Raw genomic sequence first — 19,542 nt, forward strand, 5'->3', positions numbered from 1 at the left:
TGACAACATGTACTCTATCATACTCATGTTTAAAGGATTTCATTGATTTCCATATAAACCTTCAACATACTTTGAAAAACTATTTTGTTTTTACTGACATTTGACACAACCTTTTTGTTTCACAACTCAAACTCGGAACTTTTTAAAAAGGATCTCGGCTTCAGTTAAAAGGTTAAACCGTATAGGGGGAAAAATCTGAAATCCTAATTGTTAGGGCTATACTTTCAGAGATCATTTCAAAAGTCTTTGAAGGTAGAAATGTGGCTGAAAGAGTCAAGCTCACTATCCACAATAATGAGATTTAGAGCTTTCTTCTGAGCATGAAAGCGGTTGACTACATTGCAGTTTTGCAATGGTTGTCTGCTTTGATGACTGTGTTCTTCTTTTTTTCAAAAGAAGTAATAGAAGAAAGTCTTTCAGAGTGGTGAGTGTAGTATGTAACACCAAGTTATGTTAAATTAAAGTATTAAACCATGCTTTTCAATTCTCTACAGTAATACTTGCTTTATCTTCTTTTTTAATCTACAGTTTAACCATATAATAAACTTAAGAAAGTTTTGTATTTTGAGCTAAAGCTCACGAGGCTGCTATAAATTTTTTTTGTACAAAAGTATCAAACTCAGGTAACATATGCCCTGAGTCCGGTTTTATGATTGTAGGAAAGAGATGTTGTGGCATGACAAATATTTTATACTTTTTTTATGTTGAGATATTCTTTAGTAAGGCTGGGTTAACATCTGGAATAGTTGAACTCAGCCTAGATCTCGACGCAACTGATGACAACATGTACTCTATCATACTCATGTTTGAAGGATTTCCATATAAACCTTGAACATACTTTGAAAAACTATTTTGTTTTTACTGACATTTGACACAACCTTTTTGTTTCACAACTCAACTCGGAACTTTTGAAAAGGATCTCGGCTTCAGTTAAAAGGTTAAACCGTATAGGTGGGAAAAATCTGAAAATCCTCATTGTTAGGGCTATACTTTCAGAGATCATTTCTAAAGTCTTTGAAGGGAGAAATGTGGCTGAAAGAGTTCAAGCTCACTATCCACAATGATGAGATTTAGAGCTTTCTTCTGAGCATGAAAGCGTTTGACAACATTGCAGTTTTGCAATGGTTGTCTGCTTTTGATGACTGTGTCCTTTTTTTCAAAAGAAGTAATAGAAGAAAGTTCTTTCAGAGTGGTGAGTGTAGTATGTAACACCAAGTTATGTTAAATTAAAGTGTTAAACCATGCATTTCAATTCTCTACAGTGTTACTTGCTTTATCTTCTTTTTTAATCTACAGTTAACCATATAATAAACTTAAGAAGTTTGTATTTTTGAGCTAAAGCTCACGAGGCTGCTATAAATTTTTTTAGTACAAAAGTATCAAAACTCAGGTAACATATGCCCTGAGTCCGGTTTTTTGATTGTAGTAAAGAGATGTTGTGGCATGACAAATATTTTATACTTTTTTTATGTTGAGATTTTCTTTAGTAAGGCTGCGTTAACATCTGGAATAGTTGAACTCAGCCTAGATCTCGACGCAACTGATGACAACATGTACTCTATCATACTCATGTTTAAAGGATTCATTGATTTCCATATAAACCTTCAACATACTTTGAAAAACTATTTTGTTTTTACTGACATTTGACACAACCTTTTTGTTTCACAACTCAAACTCGGAACTTTAGAAAATGTTCTCAGCTTCAGTTAAAAGGTTAAACCGTATAGGTGGTAAAATCTGAAAATCCTAATTGTTAGGGCTATACTTTCAGGGATCATTTCTAAAGTCTTTGAAGGGAGAAATGTGGCTGAAAGAGTCCAAGCTCACTATCCACAATGATGAGATTTAGAGCTTTCTTCTGAGCATGAAAGCGGTTGACAACATTGCAGTTTTACAATGGTTGGCTGCTTTTGATGACTGTGTTCTTCTTTTTTTCAAAGAAGTAATAGAAGAAAGTTCTTTCAGAGTGGTGAGTGTAGTATGTAACACCAAGTTATGTTAAATTAAAGTGTTAAACCATGCATTTCAATTCTCTACAGTGTTGCTTGCTTTATCTTCTTTAATAATCTACAGTTAACCATATAATAAACTTAAGAAAGTTTTGTATTTTTGAGCCAAAGCTCACGAGGCTGCTATAAAGTTTTTTTTATTACAAAAGTATCAAAACTCAGGTAACATATGCCCTGAGTCCGGTTTTTTGATTGTAGGAAAGAGATGTTGTGGCATGACAAATATTTTATACTTTTTTTATGTGAGATTTTCTTTAGTAAGGCTGGGTTAACATCTGGAATAGTTGAACTCAGCCTAGATCTCGACGCAACTGATGACAACATGTACTCTATCATACTCATGTTTAAAGGATTTCCATATAAACCTTCACATACTTTGAAAAACTATTTTGTTTTTACTGACATTTGACACAACCTTTTTGTTTCACAACTCAAACTCGGAACTTTAGAAAATGCTCTCAGCTTCAGTTAAAAGGTTAAACCGTATAGGTGGGAAAAATCTGAAAATCCAACTGTTAGGGCTATACTTTCAGGGATCATTTCTAAAGTCTTTGAAGGGAGAAATGTGGTTGAAAGAGTCCAAGCTCACTAACCACAATGATGAGATTTAGAGCTTTCTTCTGAGCATGAAAGCGGTTGACAACATTGCAGTTTTGCAATGGTTGTCTGCTTTTGATGACTGTGTTCTTATTTTTTTCAAAAGAAGTAATAGAAGAAAGTTCTTTCAGAGTGGTGAGTGTAGTATGTAACACCAAGTTATGTTAAATTAAAGTGTTAAACCATGCATTTCAATTCTCTACAGTGTTACTTGCTCTATCTTCTTTTTAATCTACAGTTAACCATATAATAAACTTAAGAAAGTTTTGTATTTTTGAGCCAAAGCTCAGGAGGCTGCTATATAAAGTTTTTTTTAGTACAAAAGTATCAAAACTCAGGGTAACATATGCCCTGAATCCGGTTTTTTGATTGTAGGAAAGAGATGTTGTGGCATGACAAATATTTTATACTTTTTTATGTTGAGATTTTCTTTAGTAAGGCTGGGTTAACATCTGGAATAGTTGAACTCAGCCTAGATCTCGACGCAACTGATGACAACATGTACTCTATCATACTCATGTTTAAAGGATTTCATTGATTTCCATATAAACCTTCAACATACTTTGAAAAACTATTTGTTTTTACTGACATTTGACACAACCTTTTTGTTTCACAACTCAAACTCGGAACTTTTGAAAAGGATCTCGGCTTCAGTTAAAAGGTTAAACCGTATAGGTGGGAAAATCTGAAAATCCTAATTGTTAGGGCTATACTTTCAGAGATCATTTCAAAAGTCTTTTGAAGGGAGAAATGTGGCTGAAAGAGTCCAAGCTCACTATCCACAATAATGAGATTTAGAGCTTTCTTCTGAGCATGAAAGCGGTTGACAACATTGCAGTTTAGCAATGGTTGTCTGCTTTTGATTACTGTGTTCTTCTTTTTTTTCAAAAGAAATAATAGAAGAAAGTTCTTTCAGAGTGGTGAGTGTAGTATGTGACACCAAGTTATGTTAAATTAAAGTGTTAAACCATGTGTTTCAATTCTCTACTGTGTTACTTGCTCTATCTTCTTTTTTTAATCTAGTTAACCATATAATAAACTTAAGAAAGTTTTGTATTTTTGAGCCAAAGCTCAGGAGGCTGCTATAAAGTTTTTTTTAGTACAAAGGTATCAAAACTCAGGTAACATATGCCCTGAGTCCGGTTTTTTGATTGTAGGAAAGAGATGTTGTGGCATGACAAATATTTTATACTTTTTTTATGTTGAGATATTCTTTAGTAAGGCTGGGTTAACATCTGGAATAGTTGAACTCAGCCTAGATCTCGACGCAACTGATGACAACATGTACTCTATCATACTCATGTTTGAAGGATTTCCATATAAACCTTCAACATACTTTGAAAAACTATTTTGTTTTTACTGACATTTGACACAACCTTTTTGTTTCACAACTCAAACTCGGAACTTTAGAAAATGCTCTCAGCTTCAGTTAAAAGGTTAAACCGTATAGGTGGGAAAAATCTGAAAATCCTAATTGTTAGGGCTATACTTTCAGGGATCATTTCTAAAGTCTTTGAAGGGAGAAATGTGGCTGAAAGAGTCCAAGCTCACTATGCACAATGATGAGATTTAGAGCTTTCTTCTGAGCATGAAAGCGGTTGACAACATTGCAGTTTTGCAATGGTTGTCTGCTTTTGATGACTGTGTTCTTCTTTTTTTCAAAAGAAGTAATAGAAGAAAGTTCTTTCAGAGTGGTGAGTGTAGTATGTAACACCAAGTTATGTTAAATTAAAGTGTTAAACCATGCATTTCAATTCTCTACAGTGTTACTTGCTCTATCTTCTTTTTTAATCTACAGTTAACCATATAATAAACTTAAGAAAGTTTTGTATTTTTGAGCCAAAGCTCAGGAGGCTGCTATAAAGTTTTTTTTAGTACAAAAGTATCAAAACTCAGGTAACATATGCCCTGAATCCGGTTTTTTGATTGTAGGAAAGAGATGTTGTGGCATGACAAATATTTTATACTTTTTTATGTTGAGATTTTCTTTAGTAAGGCTGGGTTAACATCTGGAATAGTTGAACTCAGCCTAGATCTCGAGGCAACTGATGACAACATGTACTCTATCATACTCATGTTTAAAGGATTTCATTGATTTCCATATAAACCTTCAACATACTTTGAAAAACTATTTTGTTTTTACTGACATTTGACACAACCTTTTTGTTTCACAACTCAAACTCGGAACTTTTGAAAAGGATCTCGGCTTCAGTTAAAAGGTTAAACCGTATAGGTGGGAAAAATCTGAAAATCCTAATTGTTAGGGCTATACTTTCAGAGATCATTTCAAAAGTCTTTGAAGGGAGAAATGTGGCTGAAAGAGTCCAAGCTCACTATCCACAATGATGAGATTTAGAGCTTTCTTCTGAGCATGAAAGCGGTTGACTACATTGCAGTTTTGCAATGGTTGTCTGCTTTTGATGACTGTGTTCTTCTTTTTTTCAAAAGAAGTAATAGAAGAAAGTTCTTTCAGAGTGGTGAGTGTAGTATGTAACACCAAGTTATGTTAAATTAAAGTGTTAAACCATGCTTTTCAATTCTCTACAGTGTTACTTGCTTTATCTTCTTTTTTAATCTACAGTTAACCATATAATAAACTTAAGAAAGTTTTGTATTTTTGAGCTAAAGCTCACGAGGCTGCTATAAATTTTTTTTGTACAAAAGTATCAAAACTCAGGTAACATATGCCCTGAGTCCGGTTTTATGATTGTAGGAAAGAGATGTTGTGGCATGACAAATATTTTATACTTTTTTTATGTTGAGATTTTCTTTAGTAAGGCTGGGTTAACATCTGGAATAGTTGAAGTCAGCCTAGATCTCGACGCAACTGATGACAACATGTACTCTATCATACTCATGTTTAAAGGATTTCATTGATTTCCATATAAACCTTCAACATACTTTGAAAAACTATTTTGTTTTTACTGACATTTGACACAACCTTTTTGTTTCACAACTCAAACTCGGAACTTTTGAAAATTATCTCAGCTTCAGTTAAAAGGTTAAACCGTATAGGTGGGAAAAATCTGAAAATCCTAATTGTTAGGGCTATACTTTCAGGGATCATTTCTAAAGTCTTTGAAGGGAGAAATGTGGCTGAAAGAGACCAAGCTCACCATCCACAATGATGAGATTTAGAGCTTTCTTCTGAGCATGAAAGCGGTTGACAACATTGCAGTTTAGCAATGGTTGTCTGCTTTTGATGACTGTGTTCTTCTTTTTTTCAAAAGAAATAATAGAAGAAAGTTCTTTCAGAGTGGTGAGTGTAGTATGTAACACCAAGTTATGTTAAATTAAAGTGTTAAACCATGTGTTTCAATTCTCTACTGTGTTACTTGCTCTATCTTCTTTTTTTAATCTAGTTAACCATATAATAAACTTAAGAAAGTTTTGTATTTTTGAGCCAAAGCTCAGGAGGCTGCTATAAAGTTTTTTTTTAGTACAAAGGTATCAAAACTCAGGTAACATATGCCCTGAGTCCGGTTTTTTGATTGTAGGAAAGAGATGTTGTGGCATGACAAATATTTTATACTTTTTTTATGTTGAGATTTTCTTTAGTAAGGCTGGGTTAACATCTGGAATAGTTGAACTCAGCCTAGATCTCGACGCAACTGATGACAACATGTACTCTATCATACTCATGTTTAAAGGATTTCCATATAAACCTTCACATACTTTGAAAAACTATTTTGTTTTTACTGACATTTGACACAACCTTTTTGTTTCACAACTCAAACTCGGAACTTTAGAAAATGCTCTCAGCTTCAGTTAAAAGGTTAAACCGTATAGGTGGGAAAAATCTGAAAATCCTAATTGTTAGGGCTATACTTTCAGAGATCATTTCTAAAGTCTTTGAAGGGAGAAATGTGGCTGAAAGAGTCCAAGCTCACTATCCACAATGATGAGATTTAGAGCTTTCTTCTGAGCATGAAAGCGGTTGACAACATTGCAGTTTTGCAATGGTTGTCTGCTTTTGATGACTGTGTTCTTCTTTATTTCAAAAGAAGTAATAGAAGAAAGTTCTTTCAGAGTGGTGAGTGTAGTATGTAACACCAAGTTATGTTAAATTAAAGTGTTAAACCATGCTTTTCAATTCTCTACAGTGTTACTTGCTTTATCTTCTTTTTTAATCTACAGTTAACCATATAATAAACTTAAGAAAGTTTTGTATTTTTGAGCCAAAGCTCAGGAGGCTGCTATAAAGTTTTTTTTTAGTACAAAGGTATCAAAACTCAGGTAACATATGCCCTGAGTCCGGTTTTTTGATTGTAGGAAAGAGATGTTGTGGCATGACAAATATTTTATACTTTTTTTATGTTGAGATTTTCTTTAGTAAGGCTGGGTTAACATCTGGAATAGTTGAACTCAGCCTAGATCTCGACGCAACTGATGACAACATGTACTCTATCATACTCATGTTTAAAGGATTTCATTGATTTCCATATAAACCTTCAACATACTTTGAAAAACTATTTTGTTTTTACTGACATTTGACACAACCTTTTTGTTTCACAACTCAAACGCGGAACTTTTGAAAAGGATCTCGGCTTCAGTTAAAAGGTTAAACAGTATAGGTGGGAAAAATCTGAAAATCCTAATTGTTAGGGCTATACTTTCAGAGATCATTTCTAAAGTCTTTGAAGGGAGAAATGTGGCTGAAAGAGTCCAAGCTCACTATCCACAATGATGAGATTTAGAGCTTTCTTCTGAGCATGAAAGCGGTTGACAACATTGCAGTTTTGCAATGGTTGTCTGCTTTTGATGACTGTGTTCTTCTTTTTTTCAAAAGAAGTAATAGAAGAATGTTCTTTCAGAGTGGTGAGTGTAGTATGTAACACCAAGTTATGTTAAATTAAAGTGTTAAACCATGCATTTCAATTCTCTACAGTGTTACTTGCTTTATCTTCTTTTTTAATCTACAGTTAACCATATAATAAACTTAAGAAAGTTTTGTATTTTTGAGCTAAAGCTCACGAGGCTGCTATAAAGTTTTTTTTAGTACAAAGGTATCAAAACTCAGGTAACATATGCCCTGAGTCCGGTTTTTTGATTGTAGGAAAGAGATGTTGTGGCATGACAAATATTTGATACTTTTTTTATGTTGAGATATTCTTTAGTAAGGCTGGGTTAACATCTGGAATAGTTGAACTCAGCCTAGATCTCGACGCAACTGATGACAACATGTACTCTATCATACTCATGTTTGAAGGATTTCCATATAAACCTTCAACATACTTTGAAAAACTATTTTGTTTTTACTGACATTTGACACAACCTTTTTGTTTCACAACTCAAACTCGGAACTTTTGAAAAGGATCTCGGCTTCAGTTAAAAGGTTAAACAGTATAGGTGGGAAAAATCTGAAAATCCTAATTGTTAGGGCTATACTTTCAGAGATCATTTCTAAAGTCTTTGAAGGGAGAAATGTGGCTGAAAGAGTCCAAGCTCACTATCCACAATGATGAGATTTAGAGCTTTCTTCTGAGCATGAAAGCGGTTGACAACATTGCAGTTTTGCAATGGTTGTCTGCTTTTGATGACTGTGTTCTTCTTTTTTTCAAAAGAAGTAATAGAAGAAAGTTCTTTCAGAGTGGTGAGTGTAGTATGTAACACCAAGTTATGTTAAATTAAAGTGTTAAACCATGCATTTCAAATCTCTACAGTGTTACTTGCTTTATCTTCTTTTTTAATCTACAGTTAACCATATAATAAACTTAAGAAAGTTTTGTATTTTTGAGCTAAAGCTCACGAGGCTGCTATAAATTTTTTTAGTACAAAAGTATCAAAACTCAGGTAACATATGCCCTGAGTCCGGTTTTATGATTGTAGGAAAGAGATGTTATGGCATGACAAATATTTTATACTTTTTTTATGTTGAGATTTTCTTTAGTAAGGCTGGGTTAACATCTGGAATAGTTGAACTCAGCCTAGATCTCGACGCAATTGATGACAACATGTACTCTATCATACTCATATTTGAAGGATTTCCATATAAACCTTCAACATACTTTGAAAAACTATTTTGTTTTTACTGACATTTGACACAACCTTTTTGTTTCACAACTCAAACTCGGAACTTTTGAAAATGATCTCAGCTTCAGTTAAAAGGTTAAACCGTATAGGTGTGAAAAATCTGAAAATCCTAATTGTTAGGGCTATACTTTCAGGGATCATTTCTAAAATCTTTGAAGGGAGAAATGTGGCTGAAAGAGTCCAAGCTCACTATCCACAATGATGAGATTTAGAGCTTTCTTCTGAGCATGAAAGCGGTTGACAACATTGCAGTTTTACAATGGTTGGCTGCTTTTGATGACTGTGTTCTTCTTATTTTCAAAAGAAGTAATAGAAGAAAGTTCTTTCAGAGTGGTGAGTGTAGTATGTAACACCAAGTTATGTTAAATTAAAGTGTTAAACCATGCATTTCAATTCTCTACAGTGTTACTTGCTTTATCTTCTTTAATAATCTACAGTTAACCATATAATAAACTTAAGAAAGTTTTGTATTTTTGAGCCAAAGCTCACGAGGCTGCTATAAAGTTTTTTTTATTACAAAAGTATCAAAACTCAGGTAACATATGCCCTGAGTCCGGTTTTTTGATTGTAGGAAAGAGATGTTGTGGCATGACAAATATTTTATACTTTTTTTATGTTGAGATTTTCTTTAGTAAGGCTGGGTTAACATCTGGAATAGTTGAACTCAGCCTAGATCTCGACGCAACTGATGACAACATGTACTCTATCATACTCATGTTTAAAGGATTTCATTGATTTCCATATAAACCTTCAACATACTTTGAAAAACTATTTTGCTTTTACTGACATTTGACACAACCTTTTTGTTTCACAACTCAAACTCGGAACTTTTGAAAATGATCTCAGCTTCAGTTAAAAGGTTAAACCGTATAGGTGGGAAAAATCTGAAAATCCTAATTGTTGGGGCTATACTTTCAGGGATCATTTCTAAAGTCTTTGAAGGGAGAAATGTGGCTGAAAGAGTCCAAGCTCACTATCCACAATGATGAGATTTAGAGCTTTCTTCTGAGCATGAAAGGGGTTGACTACATTGCAGTTTTGCAATGGTTGTCTGCTTTTGATGACTGTGTTCTTCTTTTTTTCAAAAGAAGTAATAGAAGAAAGTTCTTTCAGAGTGGTGAGTGTAGTATGTAACACCAAGTTATGTTAAATTAAAGTGTTAAACCATGTGTTTCAATTCTCTACTGTGTTACTTGCTCTATCTTCTTTTTTTAATCTACAGTTAACCATATAATAAACTTAAGAAAGTTTTGTATTTTTGAACCAAAGCTCACGAGGCTGCTATAAAGTTTTTTTTATTACAAAAGTATCAAAACTCAGGTAACATATGCCCTGAGTCCGGTTTTTTGATTGTAGGAAAGAGATGTTGTGGCATGACAAATATTTTATACTTTTTTTAAGTTGAGATTTTCTTTAGTAAGGCTGGGTTAACATCTGGAATAGTTGAACTCAGCCTAGATCTCGACGCAACTGATGACAACATGTACTCTATCATACTCATGTTTAAAGGATTTCATTGATTTCCATATAAACCTTCAACATACTTTGAAAAACTATTTTGTTTTTACTGACATTTGACACAACCTTTTTGTTTCACAACTCAAACTCGGAACTTTTGAAAATGATCTCAGCTTCAGTTAAAAGGTTAAACCGTATAGGTGGGAAAAATCTGAAAATCCTAATTGTTAGGGCTATACTTTCAGGGATCATTTCTAAAGTCTTTGAAGGGAGAAATGTGGCTGAAAGAGTCCAAGCTCACTATCCACAATGAAGAGATTTAGAGCTTTCTTCTGAGCATGAAAGCGGTTGACAACATTGCAGTTTTACAATGGTTGGCTGCTTTTGATGACTGTGTTCTTCTTTTTTTCAAAAGAAGTAATAGAAGAAAGTTCTTTCAGAGTGGTGAGTGTAGTATGTAACACCAAGTTATGTTAAATTAAAGTGTTAAACCATGCATTTCAATTCTCTACAGTGTTACTTGCTTTATCTTCTTTTTTAATCTACAGTTAACCATATAATAAACTCAAGAAAGTTTTGTATTTTCGAGCCAAAGCTCACGAGGCTGCTATAAAGTTTTTTTTATTACAAAAGTATCAAAACTCAGGTAACATATGCCCTGAGTCCGGTTTTAAGATTGTAGGCAAGAGATGTTGTGGCATGACAAATATTTTATACTTATTTATGTTGAGATTTTCTTTAGTAAGGCTGGGTTAACATCTGGAATAGTTGAACTCAGCCTAGATCTCGACGCAACTGATGACAACATGTACTCTATCATACTCATGTTTAAAGGATTTCCATATAAACCTTCACATACTTTGAAAAACTATTTTGTTTTTACTGACATTTGACACAACCTTTTTGTTTCACAACTCAAACTCGGAACTTTTGAAAATTATCTCAGCTTCAGTTAAAAGGTTAAACCGTATAGGTGGGAAAAATCTGAAAATCCTAATTGTTAGGGCTATACTTTCAGGGATCATTTCTAAAGTCTTTGAAGGGAGAAATGTGGCTGAAAGAGACCAAGCTCATCATCCACAATGATGAGATTTAGAGCTTTCTTCTGAGCATGAAAGCGGTTGACAACATTGCAGTTTAGCAATGGTTGTCTGCTTTTGATGACTGTGTTCTTCTTTTTTTCAAAAGAAATAATAGAAGAAAGTTCTTTCAGATTGGTGAGTGTAGTATGTAACACCAAGTTATGTTAAATTAAAGTGTTAAACCATGTGTTTCAATTCTCTACTGTGTTACTTGCTCTATCTTCTTTTTTTAATCTACAGTTAACCTTATAATAAACTTAAGAAAGTTTTGTATTTTTGAGCCAAAGCTCAGGAGGCTGCTATAAAGTTTTTTTTAGTACAAAGGTATCAAAACTCAGGTAACATATGCCCTGAGTCCGGTTTTTTGATTGTAGGAAAGAGATGTTGTGGCATGACAAATATTTTATACTTTTTTTATGTTGAGATATTCTTTAGTAAGGCTGGGTTAACATCTGGAATAGTTGAACTCAGCCTAGATCTCGACGCAACTGATGACAACATGTACTCTATCATACTCATGTTTGAAGGATTTCCATATAAACCTTCAACATACTTTGAAAAACTATTTTGTTTTTACTGACATTTGACACAACCTTTTTGTTTCACAACTCAAACTCGGAACTTTTGAAAAGGATCTCGGCTTCAGTTAAAAGGTTAAACCGTATAGGTGGGAAAAATCTGAAAATCCTAATTGTTAGGGCTATACTTTCAGCGATCATTTCTAAAGTCTTTGAAGGGAGAAATGTGGCTGAAAGAGTCCAAGCTCACTATCCACAATGATGAGATTTAGAGCTTTTTTCTGAGCATGAAAGCGGTTGACAACATTGCAGTTTTGCAATGGTTGTCTGCTTTTGATGACTGTGTTCTTCTTTATTTCAAAAGAAGTAATAGAAGAAAGTTCTTTCAGAGTGGTGAGTGTAGTATGTAACACCAAGTTATGTTAAATTAAAGTGTTAAACCATGCATTTCAATTCTCTACAGTGTTACTTGCTTTATCTTCTTTTTTAATCTACAGTTAACCATATAATAAACTTAAGAAAGTTTTGTATTTTTGAGCTAAAGCTCACGAGGCTGCTATAAATTTTTTTAGTACAAAAGTATCAAAACTCAGGTAACATATGCCCTGAGTCCGGTTTTATGATTGTAGGAAAGAGATGTTGTGGCATGACAAATATTTTATACTTTTTTTATGTTGAGATTTTCTTTAGTAAGGCTGGGTTAACATCTGGAATAGTTGAACTCAGCCTAGATCTCGACGCAACTGATGACAACATGTACTCTATCATACTCATGTTTGAAGGATTTCCATATAAACCTTCAACATACTTTGAAAAACTATTTTGTTTTTACTGACATTTGACACAACCTTTTTGTTTCACAACTCAAACTCGGAACTTTTGAAAATGATCTCAGCTTCAGTTAAAAGGTTAAACCGTATAGGTGTGAAAAATCTGAAAATCCTAATTGTTAGGGCTATACTTTCAGGGATCATTTCTAAAGTCTTTGAAGGGAGAAATGTGGCTGAAAGAGTCCAAGCTCACTATCCACAATGATGAGATTTAGAGCTTTCTTCTGAGCATGAAAGCGTTTGACAACATTGCATTTTTGCAATGGTTGTCTGCTTTTGATGACTGTGTTCTTCTTTTTTTCAAAAGAAGTAATAGAAGAAAGTTCTTTCAGAGTGGTGAGTGTAGTATGTAACACCAAGTTATGTTAAATTAAAGTGTTAAACCATGTGTTTCAATTCTCTACTGTGTTACTTGCTCTATCTTCTTTTTTTAATCTACAGTTAACCATATAATAAACTTAAGAAAGTTTTGTATTTTTGAACCAAAGCTCACGAGGCTGCTATAAAGTTTTTTTTATTACAAAAGTATCAAAACTCAGGTAACATATGCCCTGAGTCCGGTTTTTTGATTGTAGGAAAGAGATGTTGTGGCATGACAAATATTTTATACTTTTTTTATGTTGAGATATTCTTTAGTAAGGCTGGGTTAACATCTGGAATAGTTGAACTCAGCCTAGATCTCGACGCAACTGATGACAACATGTACTCTATCATACTCATGTTTAAAGGATTTCATTGATTTCCATATAAACCTTCAACATACTTTGAAAAACTATTTTGTTTTTACTGACATTTGACACAACCTTTTTGTTTCACAACTCAAACTCGGAACTTTTGAAAAGGATCTCGGCTTCAGTTAAAAGGTTAAACCGTATAGGTGGGAAAAATCTGAAAATCCTAATTGTTAGGGCTATACTTTCAGAGATCATTTCAAAAGTCTTTGAAGGGAGAAATGTGGCTGAAAGAGTCCAAGCTCACTATCCACAATGATGAGATTTAGAGCTTTCTTCTGAGCATGAAAGCGGTTGACTACATTGCAGTTTTGCAATGGTTGTCTGCTTTTGATGACTGTGTTCTTCTTTTTTTCAAAAGAAGTAATAGAAGAAAGTTCTTTCAGAGTGGTGAGTGTAGTATGTAACACCAAGTTATGTTAAATTAAAGTGTTAAACCATGTGTTTCAATTCTCTACTGTGTTACTTGCTCTATCTTCTTTTTTTAATCTACAGTTAACCATATAATAAACTTAAGAAAGTTTTGTATTTTTGAGCCAAAGCTTAGGAGGCTGCTATAAAGTTTTTTTTAGTATAAAGGTATCAAAACTCAGGTAACATATGCCCTGAGTCCGGTTTTATGATTGTAGGAAAGAGATGTTGTGGCATGACAAATATTTTATACTTTTTTTATGTTGAGATTTTCTTTAGTAAGGCTGGGTTAACATCTGGAATAGTTGAACTCAGCCTAGATCTCGACGCAACTGATGACAACATGGACTCTATCATACTCATGTTTAAAGGATTTCATTGATTTCCATATAAACCTTCAACATACTTTGAAAAACTATTTTGTTTTTACTGACATTTGACACAACCTTTTTGTTTCACAACTCAAACTCGGAACTTTTGAAAAGGATCTCGGCTTCAGTTAAAAGGTTAAACCGTATAGGTGGGAAAAATCTGAAAATCCTAATTGTTAGGGCTATACTTTCAGAGATCATTTCAAAAGTCTTTGAAGGGAGAAATGTGGCTGAAAGAGTCCAAGCTCACTATCCACAATGATGAGATTTAGAGCTTTCTTCTGAGCATGAAAGCGGTTGACTACATTGCAGTTTTGCAATGGTTGTCTGCTTTTGATGACTGTGTTCTTTTTTTCAAAAGAAGTAATAGAAGAAAGTTCTTTCAGAGTGGTGAGTGTAGTATGTAACACCAAGTTATGTTAAATTAAAGTGTTAAACCATGCTTTTCAATTCTCTACAGTGTTACTTGCTTTATCTTCTTTTTTAATCTACAGTTAACCATATAATAAACTTAAGAAAGTTTTGTATTTTTGAGCTAAAGCTCACGAGGCTGCTATAAATTTTTTTTGTACAAAAGTATCAAAACTCATGTAACATATGCCCTGAGTCCGGTTTTATGATTGTAGGAAAGAGATGTTGTGGCATGACAAATATTTTATACTTTTTTTATGTTGAGATTTTCTTTAGTAAGGCTGGGTTAACATCTGGAATAGTTGAAGTCAGCCTAGATCTCGACGCAACTGATGACAACATGTACTCTATCATACTCATGTTTGAAGGATTTCCATATAAACCTTCAACATACTTTGAAAAACTATTTTGTTTTTACTGACATTTGACACAACCTTTTTGTTTCACAACTCAAACTCGGAACTTTTGAAAAGGATCTCGGCTTCAGTTAAAAGGTTAAACCGTATAGGTGGGAAAAATCTGAAAATCCTAATTGTTAGGGCTATACTTTCAGAGATCATTTCTAAAGTCTTTGAAGGGAGAAATGTGGCTGAAAGAGTCCAAGCTCACTATCCACAATGATGAGATTTAGAGCTTTCTTCTGAGCATGAAAGCGGTTGACAACATTGCAGTTTTGCAATGGTTGTCTGCTTTTGATGACTGTGTTCTTCTTTATTTCAAAAGAAGTAATAGAAGAAAGTTCTTTCAGAGTGGTGAGTGTAGTATGTAACACCAAGATATGTTAAATTAAAGTGTTAAACCATGCTTTTCAATTCTCTACAGTGTTACTTGCTTTATCTTCTTTTTTAATCTACAGTTAACCATATAATAAACTTAAGAAAGTTTTGTATTTTTGAGCCAAAGCTCAGGAGGCTGCTATAAAGTTTTTTTTTAGTACAAAGGTATCAAAACTCAGGTAACATATGCCCTGAGTCCGGTTTTTTGATTGTAGGAAAGAGATGTTGTGGCATGACAAATATTTTATACTTTTTTTATGTTGAGATTTTCTTTAGTAAGGCTGCGTTAACATCTGGAATAGTTGAACTCAGCCTAGATCTCGACGCAACTGATGACAACATGTACTCTATCATACTCATGTTTAAAGGATTTCATTGATTTCCATATAAACCTTCAACATACTTTGAAAAACTATTTTGTTTTTACTGACATTTGACACAACCTTTTTGTTTCACAACTCAAACTCGGAACTTTAGAAAATGTTCTCAGCTTCAGTAAAAAGGTTAAACCGTATAGGTGGGAAAAATCTGAAAATCCTAATTGTTAGGGCTATACTTTCAGGGATCATTTCTAAAGTCTTTGAAGGGAGAAATGTGGCTGAAAGAGTCCAAGCTCACTATCCACAATGATGAGATTTAGAGCTTTCTTCTGAGCATGAAAGCGGTTGACAACATTGCAGTTTTACAATGGTTGGCTGCTTTTGATGACTGTGTTCTTCTTTTTTTCAAAAGAAGTAATAGAAGAAAGTTCTTTCAGAGTGGTGAGTGTAGTATGTAACACTAAGTTATGTTAAATTATAGTGTTAAACCATGCGTTTCAATTCTCTACTGTGTTACTTGCTCTCTCTTCATTTTTTAATCTACAGTTAACCATATAATAAACTTAAGAAAGTTTAGTATTTTCGAGCCAAAGCTCACGAGGCTGCTATAAAGTTTTTTTTATTACAAAAGTATCAAAACTCAGGTAACATATGCCCTGAGTCCGGTTTTAAGATTGTAGGAAAGAGATGTTGTGGCATGACAAATATTTTATACTTTTTTATGTTGAGATTTTCTTTAGTAAGGCTGGGTTAACATCTGGAATAGTTGAACTCAGCCTAGATCTCGACGCAACTGATGACAACATGGACTCTATCATACTCATGTTTAAAGGATTTCCATATAAACCTTCAACATACTTTGAAAAACTATTTTGTTTTTACTGACATTTGACACAACCTTTTTGTTTCACAACTCAAACTCGGAACTTTAGAAAATGCTCTCAGCTTCAGTTAAAAGGTTAAACCGTATAGGTGGGAAAAATCTGAAAATCCTAATTGTTAGGGCTATACTTTCAGGGATCATTTCTAAAGTCTTTGAAGGGAGAAATGTGGCTGAAAGAGTCCAAGCTCACTATCCACAATGATGAGATTTAGAGCTTTCTTCTGAGCATGAAAGCGGTTGACAACATTGCAGTTTTGCAATGGTTGTCTGCTTTTGATGACTGTGTTCTTCTTTTTTTCAAAAGAAGTAATAGAAGAAAGTTCTTTCAGAGTGGTGAGTGTAGTATGTAACACCAAGTTATGTTAAATTAAAGTGTTAAACCATGCTTTTCAATTCTCTACAGTGTTACTTGCTTTATCTTCTTTTTTAATCTACAGTTAACCATATAATAAACTTAAGAAAGTTTTGTATTTTTGAGCCAAAGCTCAGGAGGCTGCTATAAAGTTTTTTTTTAGTACAAAGGTATCAAAACTCAGGTAACATATGCCCTGAGTCCGGATTTTTGATTGTAGGAAAGAGATGTTGTGGCATGACAAATATTTTATACTTTTTTTATGTTGAGATTTTCTTTAGTAAGGCTGCGTTAACATCTGGAATAGTTGAACTCAGCCTAGATCTCGACGCAACTGATGACAACATGTACTCTATCATACTCATGTTTAAAGGATTTCATTGATTTCCATATAAACCTTCAACATACTTTGAAAAACTATTTTGTTTTTACTGACATTTGACACAACCTTTTTGTTTCACAACTCAAACTCGGAACTTTAGAAAATGTTCTCAGCTTCAGTAAAAAGGTTAAACCGTATAGGTGGGAAAAATCTGAAAATCCTAATTGTTAGGGCTATACTTTCAGGGATCATTTCTAAAGTCTTTGAAGGGAGAAATGTGGCTGAAAGAGTCCAAGCTCACTATCCACAATGATGAGATTTAGAGCTTTCTTCTGAGCATGAAAGCGGTTGACAACATTGCAGTTTTACAATGGTTGGCTGCTTTTGATGACTGTGTTCTTCTTTTTTTCAAAAGAAGTAATAGAAGAAAGTTCTTTCAGAGTGGTGAGTGTAGTATGTAACACCAAGTTATGTTAAATTAAAGTGTTAAACCATTTATTTCAATTCTCTACAGTGTTACTTGCTCTATCTTCTTTTTTAATCTACAGTTACCATATAATAAACTTAAGAAAGTTTTGTATTTTTGAGCCAAAGCTCAGGAGGCTGCTATAAAGTTTTTTTTAGTACAAAAGTATCAAAACTCAGGTAACATATGCCCTGAATCCGTTTTTTTGATTGTAGGAAAGAGATGTTGTGGCATGACAAATATTTTATACTTTTTTATGTTGAGATGTTCTTTAGTAAGGCTGGGTTAACATCTGGAATAGTTGAACTCAGCCTAGATCTCGACGCAACTGATGACAACATGTACTCTATCATACTCATGTTTGAAGGATTTCCATATAAACCTTCAACATACTTTGAAAAACTATTTTGTTTTTACTGACATTTGACACAACCTTTTTGTTTCACAACTCAAACTCGGAACTTTTGAAAATGATCTCAGCTTCAGTTAAAAGGTTAAACCGTATAGGTGTGAAAAATCTGAAAATTCTAATTGTTAGGGCTATACTTTCAGGGATCATTTCTAAAGTCTTTGAAGGGAGAAATGTGGCTGAAAGTGTCCAAGCTCACTATCCACAATGATGAGATTTAGAGCTTTCTTCTGAGCATGAAAGCGGTTGACAACATTGCATTTTTGCAATGGTTGTCTGCTTTTGATGACTGTGTTCTTCTTTTTTTCAAAAGAAGTAATAGAAGAAAGTTCTTTCAGAGTGGTGAGTGTAGTATGTAACACCAAGTTATGTTAAATTAAAGTGTTAAACCATGTGTTTCAATTCTCTACTGTGTTACTTGCTCTATCTTCTTTTTTAATCTACAGTTAACCATATAATAAACTTAAGAAAGTTTTGTATTTTTGAACCAAAGCTCACGAGGCTGCTATAAAGTTTTTTTTATTACAAAAGTATCAAAACTCAGGTAACATATGCCCTGAGTCCGGTTTTTTGATTGTAGGAAAGAGATGTTGTGGCATGACAAATATTTTATACTTTTTTTATGTTGAGATTTTCTTTAGTAAGGCTGGGTTAACATCTGGAATAGTTGAACTCAGCCTAGATCTCGACGCAACTGATGACAACATGTACTCTATCATACTCATGTTTAAAGGATTTCCATATAAACCTTCACATACTTTGAAAAACTATTTTGTTTTTACTGACATTTGACACAACCTTTTTGTTTCACAACTCAAACTCGGAACTTTTGAAAAGGATCTCGGCTTCAGTTAAAAGGTTAAACCGTATAGGTGGGAAAAATCTGAAAATCCTAATTGTTAGGGCTATACTTTCAGAGATCATTTCTAAAGTCTTTGAAGGGAGAAATGTGGCTGAAAGAGTCCAAGCTCACTATCCACAATGATGAGATTTAGAGCTTTCTTCTGAGCATGAAAGCGGTTGACAACATTGCAGTTTTGCAATGGTTGTCTGCTTTTGATGACTGTGTTCTTCTTTTTTTCAAAAGAAGTAATAGAAGAAAGTTCTTTCAGAGTGGTGAGTGTAGTATGTAACACCAAGTTATGTTAAATTAAAGTGTTAAACCATGCTTTTCAATTCTCTACAGTGTTACTTGCTTTATTTTCTTTTTTAATCTACAGTTAACCATATAATAAACTTAAGAAAGTTTTGTATTTTTGAGCTAAAGCTCACGAGGCTGCTATAAATTTTTTTAGTACAAAAGTATCAAAACTCAGGTAACATATGCCCTGAGTCCGGTTTTATGATTGTAGGAAAGAGATGTTGTGGCATGACAAATATTTTATACTTTTTTTATGTTGAGATTTTCTTTAGTAAGGCTGGGTTAACATCTGGAATAGTTGAACTCAGCCTAGATCTCGACGCAACTGATGACAACATGTACTCTATCATACTCATGTTTGAAAGATTTCCATATAAACCTTCAACATACTTTGAAAAACTATTTTGTTTTTACTGACATTT

The 19,542-nt window shown here is 33.6% G+C and overlaps 25 non-coding genes across 25 annotated transcripts; all 25 read left to right on the plus strand.

Annotated features, from left to right (window-relative positions):
- The first annotated feature begins 212 nt into the window (after window positions 1-212).
- Window positions 213-426, plus strand: LOC130359368 (small nucleolar RNA U3). The gene has a single exon (XR_008890108.1). It is a non-coding gene; the product is annotated as a small nucleolar RNA U3 (small nucleolar RNA).
- Window positions 427-980: 554 nt separating this feature from the next.
- On the plus strand, window positions 981-1,194 carry LOC130359294 (small nucleolar RNA U3). The gene has a single exon (XR_008890044.1). It is a non-coding gene; the product is annotated as a small nucleolar RNA U3 (small nucleolar RNA).
- Window positions 1,195-1,755: 561 nt separating this feature from the next.
- Window positions 1,756-1,971, plus strand: LOC130359123 (small nucleolar RNA U3). Its single transcript, XR_008889892.1, has one exon. It is a non-coding gene; the product is annotated as a small nucleolar RNA U3 (small nucleolar RNA).
- A 555-nt stretch (window positions 1,972-2,526) lies between these two features.
- On the plus strand, window positions 2,527-2,743 carry LOC130360147 (small nucleolar RNA U3). Its single transcript, XR_008890622.1, has one exon. It is a non-coding gene; the product is annotated as a small nucleolar RNA U3 (small nucleolar RNA).
- A 566-nt stretch (window positions 2,744-3,309) lies between these two features.
- On the plus strand, window positions 3,310-3,528 carry LOC130359367 (small nucleolar RNA U3). Its single transcript, XR_008890107.1, has one exon. It is a non-coding gene; the product is annotated as a small nucleolar RNA U3 (small nucleolar RNA).
- A 557-nt stretch (window positions 3,529-4,085) lies between these two features.
- Window positions 4,086-4,302, plus strand: LOC130359183 (small nucleolar RNA U3). The gene has a single exon (XR_008889945.1). It is a non-coding gene; the product is annotated as a small nucleolar RNA U3 (small nucleolar RNA).
- Window positions 4,303-4,868: 566 nt separating this feature from the next.
- LOC130359257 (small nucleolar RNA U3) lies at window positions 4,869-5,085 on the plus strand. The gene has a single exon (XR_008890010.1). It is a non-coding gene; the product is annotated as a small nucleolar RNA U3 (small nucleolar RNA).
- A 565-nt stretch (window positions 5,086-5,650) lies between these two features.
- Window positions 5,651-5,867, plus strand: LOC130358956 (small nucleolar RNA U3). Its single transcript, XR_008889742.1, has one exon. It is a non-coding gene; the product is annotated as a small nucleolar RNA U3 (small nucleolar RNA).
- A 557-nt stretch (window positions 5,868-6,424) lies between these two features.
- LOC130358914 (small nucleolar RNA U3) lies at window positions 6,425-6,641 on the plus strand. The gene has a single exon (XR_008889706.1). It is a non-coding gene; the product is annotated as a small nucleolar RNA U3 (small nucleolar RNA).
- A 568-nt stretch (window positions 6,642-7,209) lies between these two features.
- LOC130358986 (small nucleolar RNA U3) lies at window positions 7,210-7,426 on the plus strand. The gene has a single exon (XR_008889769.1). It is a non-coding gene; the product is annotated as a small nucleolar RNA U3 (small nucleolar RNA).
- Window positions 7,427-7,984: 558 nt separating this feature from the next.
- LOC130360167 (small nucleolar RNA U3) lies at window positions 7,985-8,201 on the plus strand. The gene has a single exon (XR_008890640.1). It is a non-coding gene; the product is annotated as a small nucleolar RNA U3 (small nucleolar RNA).
- Window positions 8,202-8,757: 556 nt separating this feature from the next.
- LOC130359337 (small nucleolar RNA U3) lies at window positions 8,758-8,974 on the plus strand. Its single transcript, XR_008890083.1, has one exon. It is a non-coding gene; the product is annotated as a small nucleolar RNA U3 (small nucleolar RNA).
- Window positions 8,975-9,541: 567 nt separating this feature from the next.
- On the plus strand, window positions 9,542-9,758 carry LOC130358933 (small nucleolar RNA U3). The gene has a single exon (XR_008889722.1). It is a non-coding gene; the product is annotated as a small nucleolar RNA U3 (small nucleolar RNA).
- A 568-nt stretch (window positions 9,759-10,326) lies between these two features.
- Window positions 10,327-10,543, plus strand: LOC130359110 (small nucleolar RNA U3). The gene has a single exon (XR_008889879.1). It is a non-coding gene; the product is annotated as a small nucleolar RNA U3 (small nucleolar RNA).
- A 556-nt stretch (window positions 10,544-11,099) lies between these two features.
- Window positions 11,100-11,316, plus strand: LOC130359244 (small nucleolar RNA U3). Its single transcript, XR_008889998.1, has one exon. It is a non-coding gene; the product is annotated as a small nucleolar RNA U3 (small nucleolar RNA).
- Window positions 11,317-11,875: 559 nt separating this feature from the next.
- LOC130359196 (small nucleolar RNA U3) lies at window positions 11,876-12,092 on the plus strand. Its single transcript, XR_008889957.1, has one exon. It is a non-coding gene; the product is annotated as a small nucleolar RNA U3 (small nucleolar RNA).
- Window positions 12,093-12,648: 556 nt separating this feature from the next.
- On the plus strand, window positions 12,649-12,865 carry LOC130360190 (small nucleolar RNA U3). The gene has a single exon (XR_008890662.1). It is a non-coding gene; the product is annotated as a small nucleolar RNA U3 (small nucleolar RNA).
- Window positions 12,866-13,433: 568 nt separating this feature from the next.
- LOC130359258 (small nucleolar RNA U3) lies at window positions 13,434-13,650 on the plus strand. The gene has a single exon (XR_008890011.1). It is a non-coding gene; the product is annotated as a small nucleolar RNA U3 (small nucleolar RNA).
- Window positions 13,651-14,218: 568 nt separating this feature from the next.
- Window positions 14,219-14,432, plus strand: LOC130359326 (small nucleolar RNA U3). Its single transcript, XR_008890073.1, has one exon. It is a non-coding gene; the product is annotated as a small nucleolar RNA U3 (small nucleolar RNA).
- A 556-nt stretch (window positions 14,433-14,988) lies between these two features.
- Window positions 14,989-15,205, plus strand: LOC130358915 (small nucleolar RNA U3). Its single transcript, XR_008889707.1, has one exon. It is a non-coding gene; the product is annotated as a small nucleolar RNA U3 (small nucleolar RNA).
- A 568-nt stretch (window positions 15,206-15,773) lies between these two features.
- LOC130359036 (small nucleolar RNA U3) lies at window positions 15,774-15,990 on the plus strand. The gene has a single exon (XR_008889814.1). It is a non-coding gene; the product is annotated as a small nucleolar RNA U3 (small nucleolar RNA).
- A 558-nt stretch (window positions 15,991-16,548) lies between these two features.
- LOC130360091 (small nucleolar RNA U3) lies at window positions 16,549-16,765 on the plus strand. The gene has a single exon (XR_008890572.1). It is a non-coding gene; the product is annotated as a small nucleolar RNA U3 (small nucleolar RNA).
- Window positions 16,766-17,333: 568 nt separating this feature from the next.
- Window positions 17,334-17,550, plus strand: LOC130359037 (small nucleolar RNA U3). Its single transcript, XR_008889815.1, has one exon. It is a non-coding gene; the product is annotated as a small nucleolar RNA U3 (small nucleolar RNA).
- Window positions 17,551-18,106: 556 nt separating this feature from the next.
- On the plus strand, window positions 18,107-18,323 carry LOC130360051 (small nucleolar RNA U3). The gene has a single exon (XR_008890534.1). It is a non-coding gene; the product is annotated as a small nucleolar RNA U3 (small nucleolar RNA).
- A 557-nt stretch (window positions 18,324-18,880) lies between these two features.
- LOC130360168 (small nucleolar RNA U3) lies at window positions 18,881-19,097 on the plus strand. The gene has a single exon (XR_008890641.1). It is a non-coding gene; the product is annotated as a small nucleolar RNA U3 (small nucleolar RNA).
- The last annotated feature ends 445 nt before the right edge of the window (window positions 19,098-19,542 follow it).

Source organism: Hyla sarda, chromosome 2 (genome assembly GCF_029499605.1).
Source record: "Hyla sarda isolate aHylSar1 chromosome 2, aHylSar1.hap1, whole genome shotgun sequence".
NCBI lineage: Eukaryota > Metazoa > Chordata > Amphibia > Anura > Hylidae > Hyla > Hyla sarda.